Source organism: Diachasma alloeum, unplaced genomic scaffold, assembly GCF_001412515.2.
Source record: "Diachasma alloeum isolate Michigan unplaced genomic scaffold, Dall2.0 Dall_scaffold_00277, whole genome shotgun sequence".
Taxonomy (NCBI): domain Eukaryota; kingdom Metazoa; phylum Arthropoda; class Insecta; order Hymenoptera; family Braconidae; genus Diachasma; species Diachasma alloeum.
In genome coordinates, this window is record NW_021680416.1 from 1,354,528 (window position 1) to 1,372,787 (window position 18,260).

At 35.7% G+C, this 18,260-nt stretch overlaps 1 protein-coding gene across 1 annotated transcript in view; it reads right to left on the minus strand.

The window, feature by feature from the left end:
* Positions 1 to 18,260, minus strand: part of LOC107038111 (neural-cadherin) — a 184,098-nt gene that overhangs the window by 84,297 nt on the left and 81,541 nt on the right. The gene's annotated exons all lie outside the window — the stretch shown is intronic.

The window sequence follows — 18,260 nt, forward strand, 5'->3', positions numbered from 1 at the left end:
AGTGTACATCGCATACCCTTCAATTGCACCAGTTTGTTCATGACATTCTGTATACGAGGGAAAATTGGTTATTGGATCTTCAGCTCTTTTGTGTATTTTCACTTTATGATATTCGGAAAAATATATTTCCCCTTAGTGGAGGGTGAACGCAGTAAATTGCTCGAGATTTTATGAAATGGAGCGCCTGTATTTTCTCCATGTGGAGATTTTACTTTTTTTACCGCCAGGTTTTTTCGGATTTTTACGTTTACTAACTTTATTTGCACGAATTTTTGTGGCAGTCAACTCATATGCACTCGTGGAAAGAATTCTGGGCCGCCCCGTGATGATGAAATTATAATGCAGTTCCCCGAATGCATGTGAAGCAGGGAGAGTTTTACCTGTTCTATGTATTAAGGAAAATTTAATATGTTGATGTATTCGTAAAGGGATGGGCAGGAATTGATTTGATCTTGCAGATACACTATTAGAGATTTTTGTCTGGAAGTTCCGGTACACTTTTTCGAAATTTTTCTCAAATTTAATTAGCACTGAAAGTTCAAGGAATTTATTTCGTCATTGAACATTGAACATTTCGTGGAAAAATCAAACAGATCTGTAAATTTCAGTTCCATTTTTCTCTGAAAATAAATCGAAAATTCCGGTAAATATATTCTTGAATTTTTAGGGCCGTGAATGAATGTGACTGAATGCGATTTAGAGGGGAAAAAAATAAAAGTTCAGATTTCACTGAAAATTCAATATAATTTGGCACTGAATATTCATTTTAGATTGGAAACACAAATAAATTGAGAAATTCAAACCTTTATGCTGTTTAAAATTCTGGAATTTGACGGGTTTGAATGAATTTTCAGTGAAACCTGAAATTTTATTATTTTTTCCCCCCAAATCGCATTTAGTGTCACTGTCCTGAAGATTAGTAGTCAACGGTCCATGAAATTTCATTTTCATCACGCCGTGCGAAAAAGTAACTTCTCAGGCACGCTTCGCATGCCTAAAACGTCCCCTTTCCACACATTGTGCTGAAAAATATTGTTCGATACTCGTGGGAAGTGTTTTTTGGCTCGTGGGATTATATCACTCGCCTTCGGCTCATGCTATAAACCTCCCACGAGCCAAAAAACACTTTTCCGCACTCGTAACGAAATATACTATTTCATCACGCTGTGCGAAAAAGTAACTTTTTAGGCACGCTTCACGTGCTTTTTTTGTGCAGCCGATTGAGTGCTACAACAAATGTAATTATGAAAATTTCGCTATCTCCTTTAGATTCGGAAATTTCCTCAAAAACTCAACTGGGAGATAAGTCAACTTATCTCCGTTTACTACTTCACTACTGAATTCAAAACATCGCCTCTTTACACTCATTTCGATAGGAATATTGCACTAATAATGTGTTCACCTCATTCCACACGTAATACTGTAATTTATCCAAAATCACGCAAAAAATGTAATCTCTTTAATCCAGAAACCACGTTACCGCGCATCATAAATCAGTGAAATAAATGTCGTGCGTATAAACAAAAACGACGAAAACTCCCAAATTAGCAGTCCAAATTGAAATAAATATATGCACGTGCTGCGGTAGGTTAAATAGGACAGAGAATACGTGTCCCGAAAAACAAAAGTGATCCTAATTGGCTCCATTTGGCGCCCGTGGGAACGTCGGAATTCATGGAATAGCATTAGAGAGTAGATGCCAAGGAATATTCATGAGGCACATGTTGCTACCGTGTTATTATTTTCAATTCTTTCTTATGACTCTCATATTTTTCCTGTTTTTTTCATTCCACTCTTCACTCAAACATTACCCTCAGAGTGTGCCAAGCATTTCAGTTCACGTCACACGAGACGCCTCGTGGCTGTGGAAAATGGAAAAATTCTTTGACCGAAAAAAAAGAGAAACGAGATGGAGAAAGAGGGAAATTCGAGAATTTTTAGTAAAACGAACACGTAACACTGTTACGTTTCTACCGATATATAACAGGGAGGTAGAACGTAAATGAAAATGCTAATTAACGCACGTGCCCGAGCTGAGTGCCACTGCAGGAGCTGGAAGATGATGGTGATTAACATATACAGGAGTGAAGAGAGGTGCTACTTATAACGGTGATACACGTGTTATGTGGAGTAATGGAATTCAAATAGAAAATCCTCGACTGGCGGATTAAAGAAAGGGACAATGAGAGGTTTTTATTGTAATGAGAATTTTATGGGGGTTTTACGGGGAGACTTTCGAGTTAAGGTGAGTTGATAGTTCGGAGGCGCGGTGGAGAACGAGATGAGTCGATTCACACGGGTACAAAGTCATTGAAATGGAATTGATGCAGTGAGAAATATTTTAAGGCACAGACAGAAAAATGGCTTATTTTAATTGAATACACGAGTGGCTCAATTTAATTGAATCAAGTACGAGATTTATTTGATTCAATTACATTCTTCATTGAACAGAACAGAACCCATTTTTTTTTAATTTTAGAATAGAATCCATTTCATTGCTGCTACGATTACTGTTTTACACCTACACAAGCCTCTCCTTCTCAGAACAACAATAACAAAAAAAACAAAAAGCAGAAAATGAATACAAAAAAAATCGTCATTGAATTTTCAGTGAAGTTTTAAATGTAATGAGTTTTCCGCTAAATCGAATTCAGTAAAAATATATGAAACGTTAAAAAAACAAGATGATCTATTCTATACGTAATGCTGTAATTTATCCGAAATCACGCACAAAATTTAACCTCTTTAATCAAGAAATACCGCACATTATAAATCAGTGAAATAAATGTGCGTGTGAACAAAAACATTAATAACTCCCAAATTAGCGGTCCAAATTAAAATGAATGCGCTTCCTACAGTTGGTTGAATAGGGAGAATACGTAAAAAAATGAAAAAAATTTCTATTGAGTTTTCAAGGCTATTATTCCAATTACAACTTCACATTCACCAAATTCTCCAGTCCGGCTCAACAAAAAAAAAGTACCGCATTCTAAAAATGCCTCCACCGGAAAAAATACTCATCCATGTATTTCCATAAATTAACCTGTTCTTCATTCCAGAAGTTTTGAATTCGAATTAAAAATTCAGAAACTTGATTAGCCCCGCCGAATCAAATATTTCATTATATTTCATAATTTTCTCATCTCCCCGGTAGCATTAAATTTCCCGTAAAATAAATCCACAAGATAAATTACAAATATCATGGATTACATTGGCAAGAGAAATAAAAAAGGAGTTCAGGTAAATGGAACACGAGCCAGAGTAATTTCCATGTACCTTTTCCCTTTCCTTTCTCGTTTGAATTCTCCATCGAGTTCGCAACTATTTCAATTTCACGCGGGGTGTGAGTTTTGTGCGCATAGAAAATCGCGAATTGGATGAAATTCTCGTTAGTCGTTGACTATGATAAGACCGAAAAATATAAAACCAGTGGAATTGTTACGTTTTCTCCCCATTGTGTTCGTGAATAAATGGCAATGAAACTTTGTGGCAATGTGGACGGAAGAGGGAATAGTATAGATGCTTGTTGCGGAGCTGTAACAATAATAAAAAAGTTGAAGTAGAGAAAGGAAAAAAAATTGTAGAAAGAATTCAATGGTGGACGATACGAGACATTTTATGATTGTGGCTCATTACAAAGCAACAAAAAGAAGCAATTGTTGAAGCTCAATCCCGAGGAATAGCTCACTTAATCGGCTTCATTCTTCGATTCCCGAGCGTTTCTTTACAACTTTTTATCCAGGACATATGCAACAAAACGATGGCTATTGATATAAAAAGCCCAGCGAAACAATCCCTAGAAATAAATAACGATGGAACGAGGATAAAACCGTTGAACAAAAGATGGAGAAGATATTTCACGATTGAATATTAAAAGCTGCACAAAATGTGGAGAATTTTGAGTGCTCCAAAGTGTAGGTTTCATTGCAGGCAGTGAAATTCAACCGACGCATTTATCGAATTTTTTGAAGGCTACAAAAATTAATTTATACGTTGAATTCAGCTATTGCTGCAAAGTCCTACAAATACGGCTAAAGGGATATTCTATGTGAATAATAAAATAATAAAACATTCATTCAATAAAACATTCATTCAAATTTAGAGCTGATTTTCATTTGTGTTCATTCACATCAAATAAATTGTATTCTCTCGAATATTATAAAAATCCAAATCGACTTCTGGTGATGACAATGTGGTATTCGAAATTAAGACTCCAAATTTAAGGGTTATAAGGGTCAAAATAAGGGTCACGAGGGTAAAAAAAGTGGTTATGAGGGGCAGAATTAGGGTCACGAGGGTTCGATTAAGGGTCACAGGAGTTACATAAGGGTCATGACGATCGAAATAAGGTTCACGAGGGTCGTAATAAGGGTCACGAGGGTCAGATTAAGGTTGATAAATTTGATTAAGGGTTACAAGAGTCAGAATTAGGGTCTAAATAAGGGTCATAAGGGTCAGATTAACGGTCACAAGGGTCACATTGAAGGTTACAAGGGTCAGACTAAGAGTTATATGGGCTAGATTAAGGGTCACAAAGGTCAGAATAAGGTTCATGGGTGTCATATGCGAGTTGGCGAACGGAGTCAGCAGGGGCCGTAGCCCCCTAGTTTTTAATATAAACAAATTAAGATTTCACTTGTCAGAAATGGAATCATTATTTAGACAGCAAAGGAAAACAATTTATTATAACATATAATAATTTGTTATTTGAGAGAAAAAAATCGTTATTTGATTATAATGGAGGATTTATTCGGAATTGATTAATTATTTCTAAATATCCTTGAGAAATATCTGTGGAAATTAATTTTTGGACGATTTTCCTAAGGACTGAGGCAACGCAATAAAAAACAGCAATTGTTGAGGCTCAACTCTGGGGAATTAGTCACGTAATAGACTTCATTCTTCGATCCCCGAGAGTTTCTTTACAACTTTTTATCCAGGACATATGCAACAAAACGATGGCTATTGATACAAAAAGCCCAGCGAAACAATCACTAGAGATAAATACCGATGGAATGAGGGCAAAACCATCGAACAAAAGATGGGGAAGATATTGCACGATTGAATATTAAAAGTTGGCCAAAATGTGGAGAATTTTAAGTGCTTCAACACGTAGGTTTCATTGCATGAAGTGAAGTTCAACCGACGCAATTATAGAATTTTTGGAAGGCCACAAAAATCAATCGATACTTTCAATTCGGTTATTGTTGCGAAGTGCTTCTGAAAATGAATGGAAAAAAGGGAGGAGAGCTCAATAATAGACTTTTCTTATAAAACTGCAAAAAGCTATAGTGATAAAAATACACCTAACGGGATATTTTATTTGAATATTATAGTAATAAAACTTTTATTCAAAATCAAACCTAATTTTTATTCATCTGTTCATTCACATCAAATGTATTATTTTTTGGATAGAAACAAAGGAAGATTTTATTTTCAGAGATGAAATCATTGGTTAGACTGCAAAGGAGATGAATTTATTAACGTGTAATAATCGTTTATTTGGGACAAAAAAATGTTTATTTTATTCTAGCAGAGGATTTTCCGAATAAATTATTCGAAATTTGGTGAATAATTTATCCCATATAATTCAAACAGTTCTACAAAAATAAATAAGCTGGCAAGATATTCGAGGAAATTAATATTCGTCATACACCGAAAACAAATATACTTGAGTCAAGTATATTTTATACGCGAATGGGGGACTGGTATTTCAATTCAAGGACGATTATTTCGTATCAGCCCGGGTTCTGCCAAGTGCTCTCATGTGTAATATAAGGGTCAGACACTGAGTGTGAGAGTATAAGGGTCAAAAAGTGGAGGTTAAAAAATGAGGGTCGGAATATTAGAGTCAAAAATTGAGGGCCTGAATGTAAAGGTGAAGGAATGAAGGTCAGAATGTTAGGGTTAAAAAAAGAGGGTCAGAATATTAGGATCAAAAAATTAGGGTCAGAATATAAAAGTAAAAAAAGTGGGTGTCAGGCAATGAGGGTCATATAAGGGCTAAAGACGGTGATCAAGCATAATATATGACTTATATTTAGACCCTCATTGCCTGACACCCACTTTTTTTACTTTTATATTTTGACCCTAATGTGTTGACCCTAATATTCTGACCCTCGTTTTTTAACCTACACTTTTTGACCCTTATATCCTGACACTTAGTGCCTGACCCTTATATTACACTTAAGAGGGCTTGCTACAAAAATTCCGGCCGGATACAAAAGAATCATCTTCGAATTGAAATACCCATCCCCCAATTGAGTATAAAATATACTTGATTCAAATATATTTTATCCTCAATTCAGGTATATTTGTTTTCCATCTATTTTTCAAAGAACTGCATCAAAATGGGCGGTTTTTTTTTTAGTTGGTCTGAAACTTTACTGCCTTTCCTGACTTTTGAAGAATAACAAAAAATTGTGAGTTTGCAAAATCGTGTCACTTTTTCTTGGCATAAAGAAAAGAACTCTCATAACAGCAAAAGTAAAAAGATGATTTTTTTTTACGACGCTTTTCTCACATGCAAAGAGACGTGCCATTCCACGTGATGGTTGTGTGCAATGCCCACTTGTTTCGTAACGTATGGACACTCAGGGATGATTTCGATGGGCGACGTGACTTTCAACATTTTCCCCCACCATCTCTTATCCCCCTTTCTCCCGCCCCCCTCGCAACCTCCCTCTATCTACCTATAAGGCCTCTTCTGGCGATATTTGATATCGCTTAATGCGATGCGCATATAAAGTATTTCATTATTCCATCACGCGGGTAGTTGTAGAAAGGGTATAGAGTTTGGGAAAATGGAATCAGAATTGTTCCTTCGAACGTGTGCGTTTCTACGGTTATGCCATGAGAATGAAAGGAGCGCGAGGGGAGGGGGGTACTGTGGTACGTATTTCCAATCATCCATTCTATTTAACGTGAAATTTTCATTTTTTGTGATTCTGTGATTCATGTTTTGTATTCATAGGTAGATCTCTAACATGTTTTTTTGTCATATTTCACGGAATGCGTTCTCTCCTCGAGTGGCTTTGGTAAAACCGGTATGGAAATGGGGAAGATTGCGGAGGACAATTTGTGAAGATCTCTTGAGTTTTTCCATCAATTTTCCGCGGAGACATGTTCGACTTTTGTTCCGTGAGGTGGAGATGTCTGAATTCCAGAGGATTTATAGAGCGAGTTTATGTTTCACTTGATTTGTTCTGGATTGAATGGGTTCGGGTTTAAAGAAACATCGTAAAAAATATTCTTACAAAAGACAAGATAACCGGAAGGTTTTATTGACGGAAGTTTAAGTTGAATTAACCAAACTTCACATTTCAAAAGTTGATTTATCCATTTTTTTAAAGAAGTTTTTGAGACGTGCTCTTGGTTGAATATATTAGACAATTATTATCTGAATTAGTGGAAGATCTCGCGAGTTTTTCCATCAATTTTCCGCGGAGACATGTTCGACTTTTGTTCCGTGAGGTGGAGATGTCTGAATTCCAGAGGATTTATAGAGCGAGTTTATGTTTCACTTGATTTGTTCTGGATTGAATGGGTTCGGGTTTAAAGAAACATCGTAAAAAATATTCTTACAAAAGACAAGATAACCGGAAGGTTTTATTGACGGAAGTTTAAGTTGAATTAACCAAACTTCACATTTCAAAAGTTGATTTATCCATTTTTTTAAAGAAGTTTTTGAGACGTGCTCTTGGTTGAATATATTAGACAATTATTATCTGAATTAGTGGAAGATCTCGCGAGTTTTTCCATCAATTTTCCGCGGAGACATGTTCGACTTTTGTTCCGTGAGGTGGAGATGTCTGAATTCCAGAGGATTTATAGAGCGAGTTTATGTTTCACTTGATTTGTTCTGGATTGAATGGGTTCGGGTTTAAAGAAACATCGTAAAAAATATTCTTACAAAAGACAAGATAACCGGAAGGTTTTATTGACGGAAGTTTAAGTTGAATTAACCAAACTTCACATTTCAAAAGTTGATTTATCCATTTTTTTAAAGAAGTTTTTGAGACGTGCTCTTGGTTGAATATATTAGACAATTATTATCTGAATTAGTGGAAGATCTCGCGAGTTTTTCCATCAATTTTCCGCGGAGACATGTTCGACTTTTGTTCCGTGAGGTGGAGATTTTTGAATTCCAGAGGATTTATAGAGCGAGTTTATGTTTCACTTGATTTGTTCTGGATTGAATGGGTTCGGGTTTAAAGAAACATCGTAAAAAATATTCTTACAAAAGACAAGATAACCGGAAGGTTTTATTGACGGAAGTTTAAGTTGAATTAACCAAACTTCACATTTCAAAAGTTGATTTATCCATTTTTTTAAAGAAGTTTTTGAGACGTGCTCTTGGTTGAATATATTAGACAATTATTATCTGAATTAGTGGAAGATCTCGCGAGTTTTTCCATCAATTTTCCGCGGAGACATGTTCGACTTTTGTTCCGTGAGGTGGAGATTTCTGAATCCCAGAGGATTTATAGAACGAGTTTATGTTTCACTTGATTTGTTCTGGATTGAATGGGTTCGGGTTTAAAGAAACATCCTAAAAAATATTCTTACAAAAGACAAGATAACCGGAAGGTTTTATTGACGGAAGTTTAAGTTGAATTGACCAAACTTCACATTTCAAAAGTTGATTTATCCATTTTTTTTAAGAAGTTTTTGAGACGTGCTCTTGGTTGAATATATTAGACAATTATTATCTGAATTAGTGGAAGATCTCGCGAGTTTTTCCATCAATTTTCCGCGGAGACATGTTCGACTTTTGTTCCGTGAGGTGGAGATTTTTGAAATTGAGAGGATTTATTTTTTATTTTTTATTTTTATTTTTTTATAGAACGAGTTTATGTTTCACTTGATTTGTTCTGGGTTGAATGGGTTCGGGTTTAAAGAAACATCGTAAAAAATATTCTTACAAAAGACAAGATAACCGGAAGGTTTTATTAGCGGAAGTTTAATTTGACGAAAGTTGATTTATCCAGTTTTTTTTTAAAGAAGTTTTTTAGACGTGTTCTTGGTTGAATATATCAGGTAATTATTATCTGAATTAGTGGAATGATTTTGAAAATTGAGATATCTGTCAACAGAATGAACCAAAAATGGATAGGCTACTGTGGAATTATCAGTTTCATAATTCCCCCGTAGTCCGATGAATTATCTAACTAAAACTGATGTGAAGGTATCACGTGACTCCGAATACTGCACTCTGATTGGTCGAAATCAGATTTGACGAAATTATCGTCAGAATTTGTGGAATGGTTTTGGAAACAGCTTTGATTTACCGAAAATCCACCAAACGAGGAATGTTTGGCGTTGAATGTTTGATGATTAAATAGTGATATCATCGGATGGGGAGGATTTCCAAATGAGGAATGTGTCCCTTGGGTCGACTTTGTGTGTTTAGTCGGTGGAATGCATCAGGTTAATTCCACATATGATCAAGGGTTTTTTTGTTTAAAGATGAATTATCAAATGAATGTCTGTTTGGAGAAGATATGTATAGTGATCTTTAGGGACATTCAATTTTCATTTTACGAAATTTTCTCTTGAAACACCGAAAACCGTATTTTCATGTCACTTTTCCTACCAAATTTCCTCTTCAAATGCCACAACTCGTCCCCAAAACGTAATAAATCCCCCAAAATTCCCGGCTGAACCTCGAATCCACTTTCTCAATCCCCTCTCCTGCCACCACAACAGATATTCAATATTCTCCCAAAACCCCCTTCATTTTTCCGTAATTACACGATCAATTACCTTTCCCAATGATAAATTCCATTACCCACCCGACTGGCCCAGCCCTTCCGATCCTCATTCCCCCAGAAATCCATAATCATCAGGAATCCACTCATAACTGACTCAATTTCGCCTCATTACCCTCGCAATCCATAACCCGCCCCCTCCTCTCGCCCTCTCAAAAACCGATGATCGCCAAACTGAGCATACGTACCATACAATTCAGACACACTCTATATCTCCCACTTTAAAAAATAAAAATAAAAATGCAGAATTCAATTTTTCAGTGAAATTTGAAATTTCATGATTTCTACCCATTTCAATCAACATCAATATCCGAATTGGAAGATAATCTATTGCAACCAACTTCACTTCATATCAAGAAATGTTCAATTCTCTCTCGAAATACCGAAAACCGTTTTTCTATCAATATCAAGAAATTGTAAATTCTCCATTTGTGAAATTCGATCTAAAAACACTGTATTTCCATGTCATTGTTCCTATCAAATTTCCTCTTCAAATGCCACAACTCGTTCCCAAAACGTAATAAGTCCCCCAAAATTCCCAGTTGAACCTCAAATCCCTTTCTCAATCCCCTCTCATGCCGCCACAACAGATATTCAATATTCTCCCAAAACCCCCTTCATTTTTCCGTAATTACACGATCAATTATCTTTCCCAATGATAAATTCCATTACCCACCCGACTGACCCAGCCCTCCCAACCCTCATTCCTCCAGAAATCCGAAATCATCAGGAATCCACTCATAACTGACTCAATTTCGCCTCATTACCCTCGCAATCCATAACCCGCCCCCTCCTCTCACCCTCTCAAAAACCGATGATCGCCAAACTGAGCATACGTACCATACAATTCAGACACATCCTATCTCCCCCTTCTGCTTCTCCCCCCCCCTCCCCCCAACCACCCTAATGTAATACTGGACTCTCCGGATAAAGGGTCCCCGTGAATATCACTCGACAAACTTCCGGAATGCTCGCCTATTAACTCGACCAGATAGAATTGTATATTCTCCAGTACATGCCAGTGTGCTTCTAGTGGGGTTCATGGACTCAGGAGCATGTCCCTCCGAAGCGTTGGAATTCACCGGTGGCGGTTAGAATAAGATTTAATCAAAAATACACGGAGGGAAAGCTGAAGGAGAAATTATTCAAAAATCATGAAGAGTTCAGAACTGTAAGCTCTTGAGAACTATAATAGAGAAAATGTTAATAGGATGAATGAAAAGCTGTGCGAATTGATGGCAAATACTCTGCGCCAGAAAAATTTTAGAGTGACATTTTCCTCATTTTTTATTTTTTATTTTTCTCTAATTCGTGCGGAATAATAATTACACTTTCATTCTTAATTTGTAGTGTTGTATATTTGTGGCATCAGTGAATATATCTCTGTTTTGTGGTGTGAATAGAGAACCTATTGAAATGGTATGGAAGAATGAGAAGGCGCGGTGTCGCCAGATATTTAGAATACGAATTCAGTAGTGAAGTGGTAGAGATAAGTCGACTTATCTCCCAGTTGAGTTTTTGAAGAATATTTCCAAATCTAAGGGAGATAGCGAAATTTTCGTAATTACATTTGTTGTAGCACTCAATCGGCTCCATAAAAAAGGTTATTACAAAAATTTTGCTATCTCCGTTAGATTCCGAGATATTGATTGAAAACTGGTCAATAGTCAAAATTGACTTATCTCCTTTTACCACTTCGCTACTGAATTCATTATAGACTAAATGTTAGAGACCATAAGTCCTTCAGAAAATATTGCGTTGGAAGGAAAAGTTGTTTTGGGGGTATGCTCGAGTAAAATGTAGAGAAAAATTGAAATTTTCGTAAAATTTCAATTTTTGCTGAGAATTCCCTATCTAACTTGATTTTTCAATCAAAAACTGAATATTCAGTACCAAATCACTCTGAATTTTCAATGAATTGGAAATGTAAGAATGCATTTATCTCAATTTTTCTGATTTCTACAAATTTTCGTGGAATAATTCGACTGAAATTGATACTCTCCATAGATTTTCCCATCAAATTGCAAATTTTCCATAACAAAATTCCATTGTAATTCTCACTCGATAAAAATTTTCAAGAAGAGTACCAGAAATATCAGCAAAGAATTTTTAACAGTGAAATAAAACCTTTATTCACGTCGAGAAAACCTGAATTTTTCTGATTTCATAGAGTAACGGAACTGGAATTGATAGTTTATATCTATGATTTTTTCATTAAATTGTTAAATTTAAATAACGAAGAAATGTGAGATGGTACGAAAGGAAAATTATGAAATTGGATGAAGACTAATTTTTTTGTGAACTGTTATTATTTTACACTGTTGAAAATTTTCATCACATTATAGTTCACTCAATGAAATGCCCAATTGTTCACTAGCAGAGTAAAACTCGATTTTTTAATTAAAACCTCAACATTCAGTGCCAAATCGCTCTGAATTTTCAATTAATTGAAAATATAACAATGCATTTACCTGAACTTTCCAACTTTTCAATATTTTCAGTTTTTAAATTTTTCAACTAAATTGCATGGAAAAAATTGAAGAAAATTCCTACCCAATCAGTATTGACTAAATTAACTTTCGCAACATATTGATATTTTTTCAAACATTTCCCTCTTATAAATAAATAATAAAACTTGTTTGCAAAACAGTGGATTATTTTTTATGAGGTGTCAAAAAATTCTCGATTTTTTCATATCTAATGAAAACAAATTCGGATTTTAATCTTTGATTACAATGAAAATGTTGATTTTCACATAAGACACTGGGTTAAATCCTGATTTTTAAACATTTCTTCTTTGAAAAACCAAAACGATAATTAAATTGAGAAAAAAATTACAATTCCGAATCTAATCGAGTTTTCTGCAATTTTCTTGCAGTTTTCAATAATCTTTGAATTGATCATAAGTGTAGAGCTACTTTAATAGAGTAATTGACCTGAAATTGATCCTTAATATTGGTTTCTTCATCCTGAATCGACAATCGTGAATTTCCAATCCCTCAATCCCGGGGAATTCCAGCGCAATTATCACATGAATAAAAATTTCAACCGCATCCTTAAATTTTTCATCAACTTTCCCCGTAACATTTCCCCCATGTACCACGGGAGGCCCTGGAATCACGAGTCCATCCCCCCCAAACCGTTGGAATTCCCCAGAGGCGGATAAGATTTAATCAGCCAGAGATACTGGATAAAAGGAGTTTAACTCACTCCTTCCAGCGACGTTTTACGACTACAATGGGATACAAAATGCATTCGTACCTATGTAAAGCTAGATTAAATTACGAACAATGTAAATTTCAATTCCATTCGCCCCTTCCCCTCTCCCTCCCCGGTCCCCTCCCGGCCCCCTCCCCCGACCATTGTTTATTGCATGTGCCAAGGACTATTAGTAAATTGGCACTGGTTGTATATAACAAACATCGTTCCATGTTGGTTTAACTTCGTCTGCAAATAGAGTGATAAAGGAGGATAAGAAGAAAAGGAGGAGTAGGAGAACAACACAGACATGGGGGGAAAGGTGGTTTGAAACAGAGAAACGTGATCCAAAGTGTGAGTGTCAGGGGAGAGGGGGGAGATGTTGCAACTCTACCGCACACTCGAGCTCACACAAAAGGCGTCTGAGCTACTCGTACAGTGACTACTCGACAGGGTGAAAAAAAATGAATGTACGCGTCTGAATTTCATTCTTCCCGCTCCAATGATGGAAAAGACAAGAGTTGGCGAACGTTTTCCACGGGTTTCTGGCGCGTGCGTTGAAATTGAGGGGGAGGATATTCGCTGCACTGGGAGTTTATGTATTTTATCAAATAGTCAGGAGTGGAGCTGGATGCTGGAGGCTGTAGTCAGCCTCAAAGGGTTTTTTTCGTGGATGTTTAGAGAGATTTTCTGGGGTTATTAGGTGGGTTGGGAGGTTTAGAATGAGATTTACGGTTGGGAATTATGTGGGAAGGTGCACTGCTAGATTTTTTTTGAAATTTCATGGAGAATTTGGAGTAATTCTCATAGGAGAGGAAATCGCTAATAGTTAAGATTTATAAATAGCTTTAATAGTAAATAGGAATAGCTTTAATTGTATAGCGATTGACTTTACTATTAAAGCGATTTTACTGCTAAAGGTAAAACTATAAAGAGTAAGTAAATCACATTGAATGCTATTTACGGGAAAAATAGTTCTGAAATTTCAAGTTTTAGGTTCTAGAATTCGAGGAAATTCATGAGTTTTTAGAAATAAAACGGCATGAATTTTCAATCTTTCCGTGAATTTTCCTGACTTTTCGGAATTTTCACGGAACAATTGAACTGAATAATCAAGCGTTTCATCAATTTTCAGATCATTCGAACAAAAAATCAACAGGAAATTTGATTTCTCAAAGACAATATTTCCTGAAATGTCAGTGGAAATTAAACATGATAAAAATTTTCGGGATTTGACACGGAAAATTCAGATAAAAAAATTTACATAAAAAACTTTGTGTTTCGGGAGGAAAATGGGTGAATTGGATGAGAACTAGGTATTTGTGAACTGTTATTATTTTACAATGTTGACAATTTTTGACTGAAATTCCTAATGCACTTGTTGGAAATTTTGAGCATATTATAGTTCCAGTGGCATTTCGGTGAATTTTGTAATTGAAAATTCAGAATTTTATGAAAAAATCAATGGAAATTATTAATTTTAGTTTAATTATTCTGTGGACATGAGTAAAATTTTTTCTCCAGTTTTCCGGCGCGTGCGCTGAAATCGAGCTGGAGGATGTTCGCTGCACTGAGAATTTATGTATTTTATCAAATAGTCAGGAGTGGAGCTGTATGTGTAGTCAGGCACAAAGAGTTTTTTTCGTGGTTATGTCCAGAGATTTTCTGGGGTTATTAGGTGGGTTGGAATTTTTAGAACAAGATTGATGGGTAGTAATTATTTGGGGAGATGTGAGATGTTTTGGAAGGAAAATGAATTAATTGGATGAGGAAAACCGTGAAAATGATTAGTTTTTTGTGAACTGTTATTATTTCGCAGTGTTGAAAATTTTTGGCTGTAATTTCTGATGCACTTGTTGGAAATTTTCAGCATGTTATAGTTCCAGTGGCATTTCGGGGAATTTCGTCATTGAAAATCCAGAATTTTATGGGAATTATCAATGTCAGTTTAATTATTTCGTGGACATTAATAGATTTTTTCCACGGTTTTCTGGCTCGTGTGTTGAAATCGAGGTAGAGGATGGACACTGCACTGAGAGATTATGCATTTTATCAAATAGTCAGGAGTGGAGCTGTATGTGTAGTCAGCCTCAAAGGGATTTTTTTTCGCTGATATTTCGAGAGATTTTCTGGGTTTATTAGGCGGGTTGGGATTTTTTAGAATGACATTTACGGTTAGTTATTATTTGGGAAAATGTAAGATGGTTCAGAAGAAAAATGAGTAAATTAGATGAGGACCAGTTTTTTGTGAACTGTTATTATCTTACAGTGTTGAACATTTTCGGCTGAAATTTCTGGTTTACTTGTTGCAAATTTTTAGCATTTTGAAGAATTTCGTAATTGAAAATTCCGGATTTTATGGAAAAATCGATGGAAATTATCAATTTCTGTTCAATTATTCTGTGGACATTAGTAGAAATCAGGAAAATTCAGGTAAATATACACACAGAAAAACCTAAACGTAAATTACGTCTAAGAAGTTGTCTTTTATGCTTTCGGAAGTGTATTTTGCGCTTGATCTTGAAGCGTAAATTACGCTCAAAGTAGCAGTAAATTACGATTACATGGACATAATTTACGATTCCCTATCTGTAAATTACGGTTACATAAACCTAATTTACGGTTTGGTATTCGTAAATTACTCTGATTTGTTCCGTATTTTACGTTTACTCATCCGTAATTAATGGCAAAAAAAAGAAGTTATATAAACCATAAAAACCGTTGTTTTAGTAAGTAAGTAAATCGTAAAATACGTTTCAATTAACATCGCAATTTATTATTTCTTAAGCGTAAAAGACGAAGCGTTTGGGCGCAATTCACGTTTTTATTTTGACCATAAATGACGTTTACACACACATAATTTACAATTTCGTATTCGTAAATTACTGTTACATAAACGTAATTAACGACGAAGAAGAAAAAGTCAATTCAAACGTAAGAGACAATGTGTTTTTTCGTAAACTACACATAAGTAAATCGTATAATACGCTTAGCGAAACGTAAAAGACTGTTTTGACTGTACAATACGGTTTTCTGAAACTTAAACTCCGATTTTCATGACAGAAACAAGGCACGAATCATCATATTAGTGTTAGGCGCAAATTACGCTTACCGAACCGTAAATCAGTCTCAGCAAAACGTAATTTACGTTTAGATTTCTCGGTGCGTACATTTAAATATATTTATAATAAGCTAAATTTATAGGTAATAATTTTAGTTATATTTCGATTCTCATTGATTTTTCCGTGAAATTCTGAATTTTCACTGACGAAATCCCCTGAAATTTCAGTGGAACTAAAATATGACAAAAGTTTCCAAAAAGTGTACGTGGAGAAAATTATTTGGTGAAAATTTCACCTACTAATTGTGTACATCCACGTGAAAAGGGCCCACTTTGTCGCATCTAATTTCCGAGATATTCACGTTTTTCTCTCCACATCTCCCATTTTAACCAATGTTAAATTGTTTTTTTGATCGTCTCTACTGACGTCAGTTTTCATTCTATCGGGTTGATTTTGGGCTCAAAATGTGAGAAATCTGATCAAGATTATCGGAACACACATAATTCCAATACCGTCAAAGTAGGCCCTTTTCATGTGGACGCCCACAATTATTGAAATTCAATAACTGATTGGTAATTCATTTTTTCAACAACTGGTTGTACAGTTTCAACAACTGGTTGTTGAAATTCACCAAATAATTTTCTCCATGTACCGGAAGTTTCAGCCTAAAATCCACAGTGTAAAATAAAAATTGAGTTTACGAGTGATCGTAAGACACCGCAATGCAGTAAATGATCAACCAAAGGCTCCCGTTAGGAGAATACTAAATCAGCAAAAGCCCCCTCAGACACCAAAGTGCTGAAATAACCCCTCCCGTTGAGTATTATTATCATCGAAAGTGGCTGAAAACTCGTGCACCCAAGTATCCTCAAAATACCGATAAATAGTCTGTAACCATGCATGGTGGTTATATTTCGGTGCACCCAGCCGGAGACGATTGGTGGTAGGGGGTAGCGCAGGAGGGATCCCGCTGACGTTGCGCCGAGACCAATTCTCTGATGGTATCGTCGTCCAATATCGACTACGTACACGAGTAATGTAATCTCATCGGGCCGAAGTGCGCCCCACGGGCTCGAGGTATTTTGCTCCTGCTCAACCCCTTACTTTAACCGTCCGCAGTCGCTCCTAATGTCATTGCTGCTAACATATTAGTCTGTGTAAATATCTCCTCGTTGTGGCCATGTATCAGCGGCATGCACATACATGCAGAGGTCGAGTAAGATGTCACGGTAATGGGACTATTGAGCTTGTGGACTAAAAGCTTTACTTTTCAAAGGGCGAAGAGTGCATCCCCCGAAAGAATATCGCGTTATGTTTCAATGTTTGCATAAAAGGTTTTTTTTATTTATGGAAATGCAAAGGTACTTTGGAATTAATGAGATGACTTTTCGTGTTAAAATTCTTACTTGTCATAATTTTTCATTTTCTCAAATTAAGAATTCTCATTTTTTACAAATTCAGAAGATGTTTGAAATAATCATATGATTTATTTCGTAATAATTATTTTTTATCACTTTTCATTTCCTCCAATGAAGTATTTTCAGTTGTCATTCCAGATTACTTTTTTCACGTATTTATGAACTCTTGATTTACTTTAATCCATTCAATTGAATCTAGAAAATACCAATAATGTCTAGTATTAAACACGGTCTATGACTATTATGAACAACTCCCCTTGAAAAAATGGTTTAGATGAATTTACCAAATTATCCAATCATTGCCAAACGGAATTATCACCAGAACGAGTGATTTTCAGACGAAAAGTCACAGGAACTTCCTCGAAATAATCTGATTAGCCACGGAAAAATATCCTCCACCGTCTCCTCCCAAAGTCTCTCGTTTCTGGAATAATTAACCAATTACCAGAGACGTCATATTCTCCTTGTTACGTTCTACCACTTCGCAACAGAATCCCATCTCCAACTCAATTCCCAGTAACAGCGTTAACAATTAGTATCTCATTATCAATGAAATCTCAAAAAAATCGTGGAAAAAAGGCGGAAACTTTCTCCTAATTACGACATATTTACCATAATGAAATTCAACCAGTCCCCAGAATGGTGAACGTAGCAACAACTCGATAATTAAAAATTCACTCTAAAGTTTCACTCCCTGAAATTCGCGAAAATTCATCGCTGTATTTCCGGGGCATGAAAAATAAAAACATCATTTCTGAGTCTCTCACGGAATGTCATAAACGTTGATGCTGTCATATTCGGAGCTGTATATT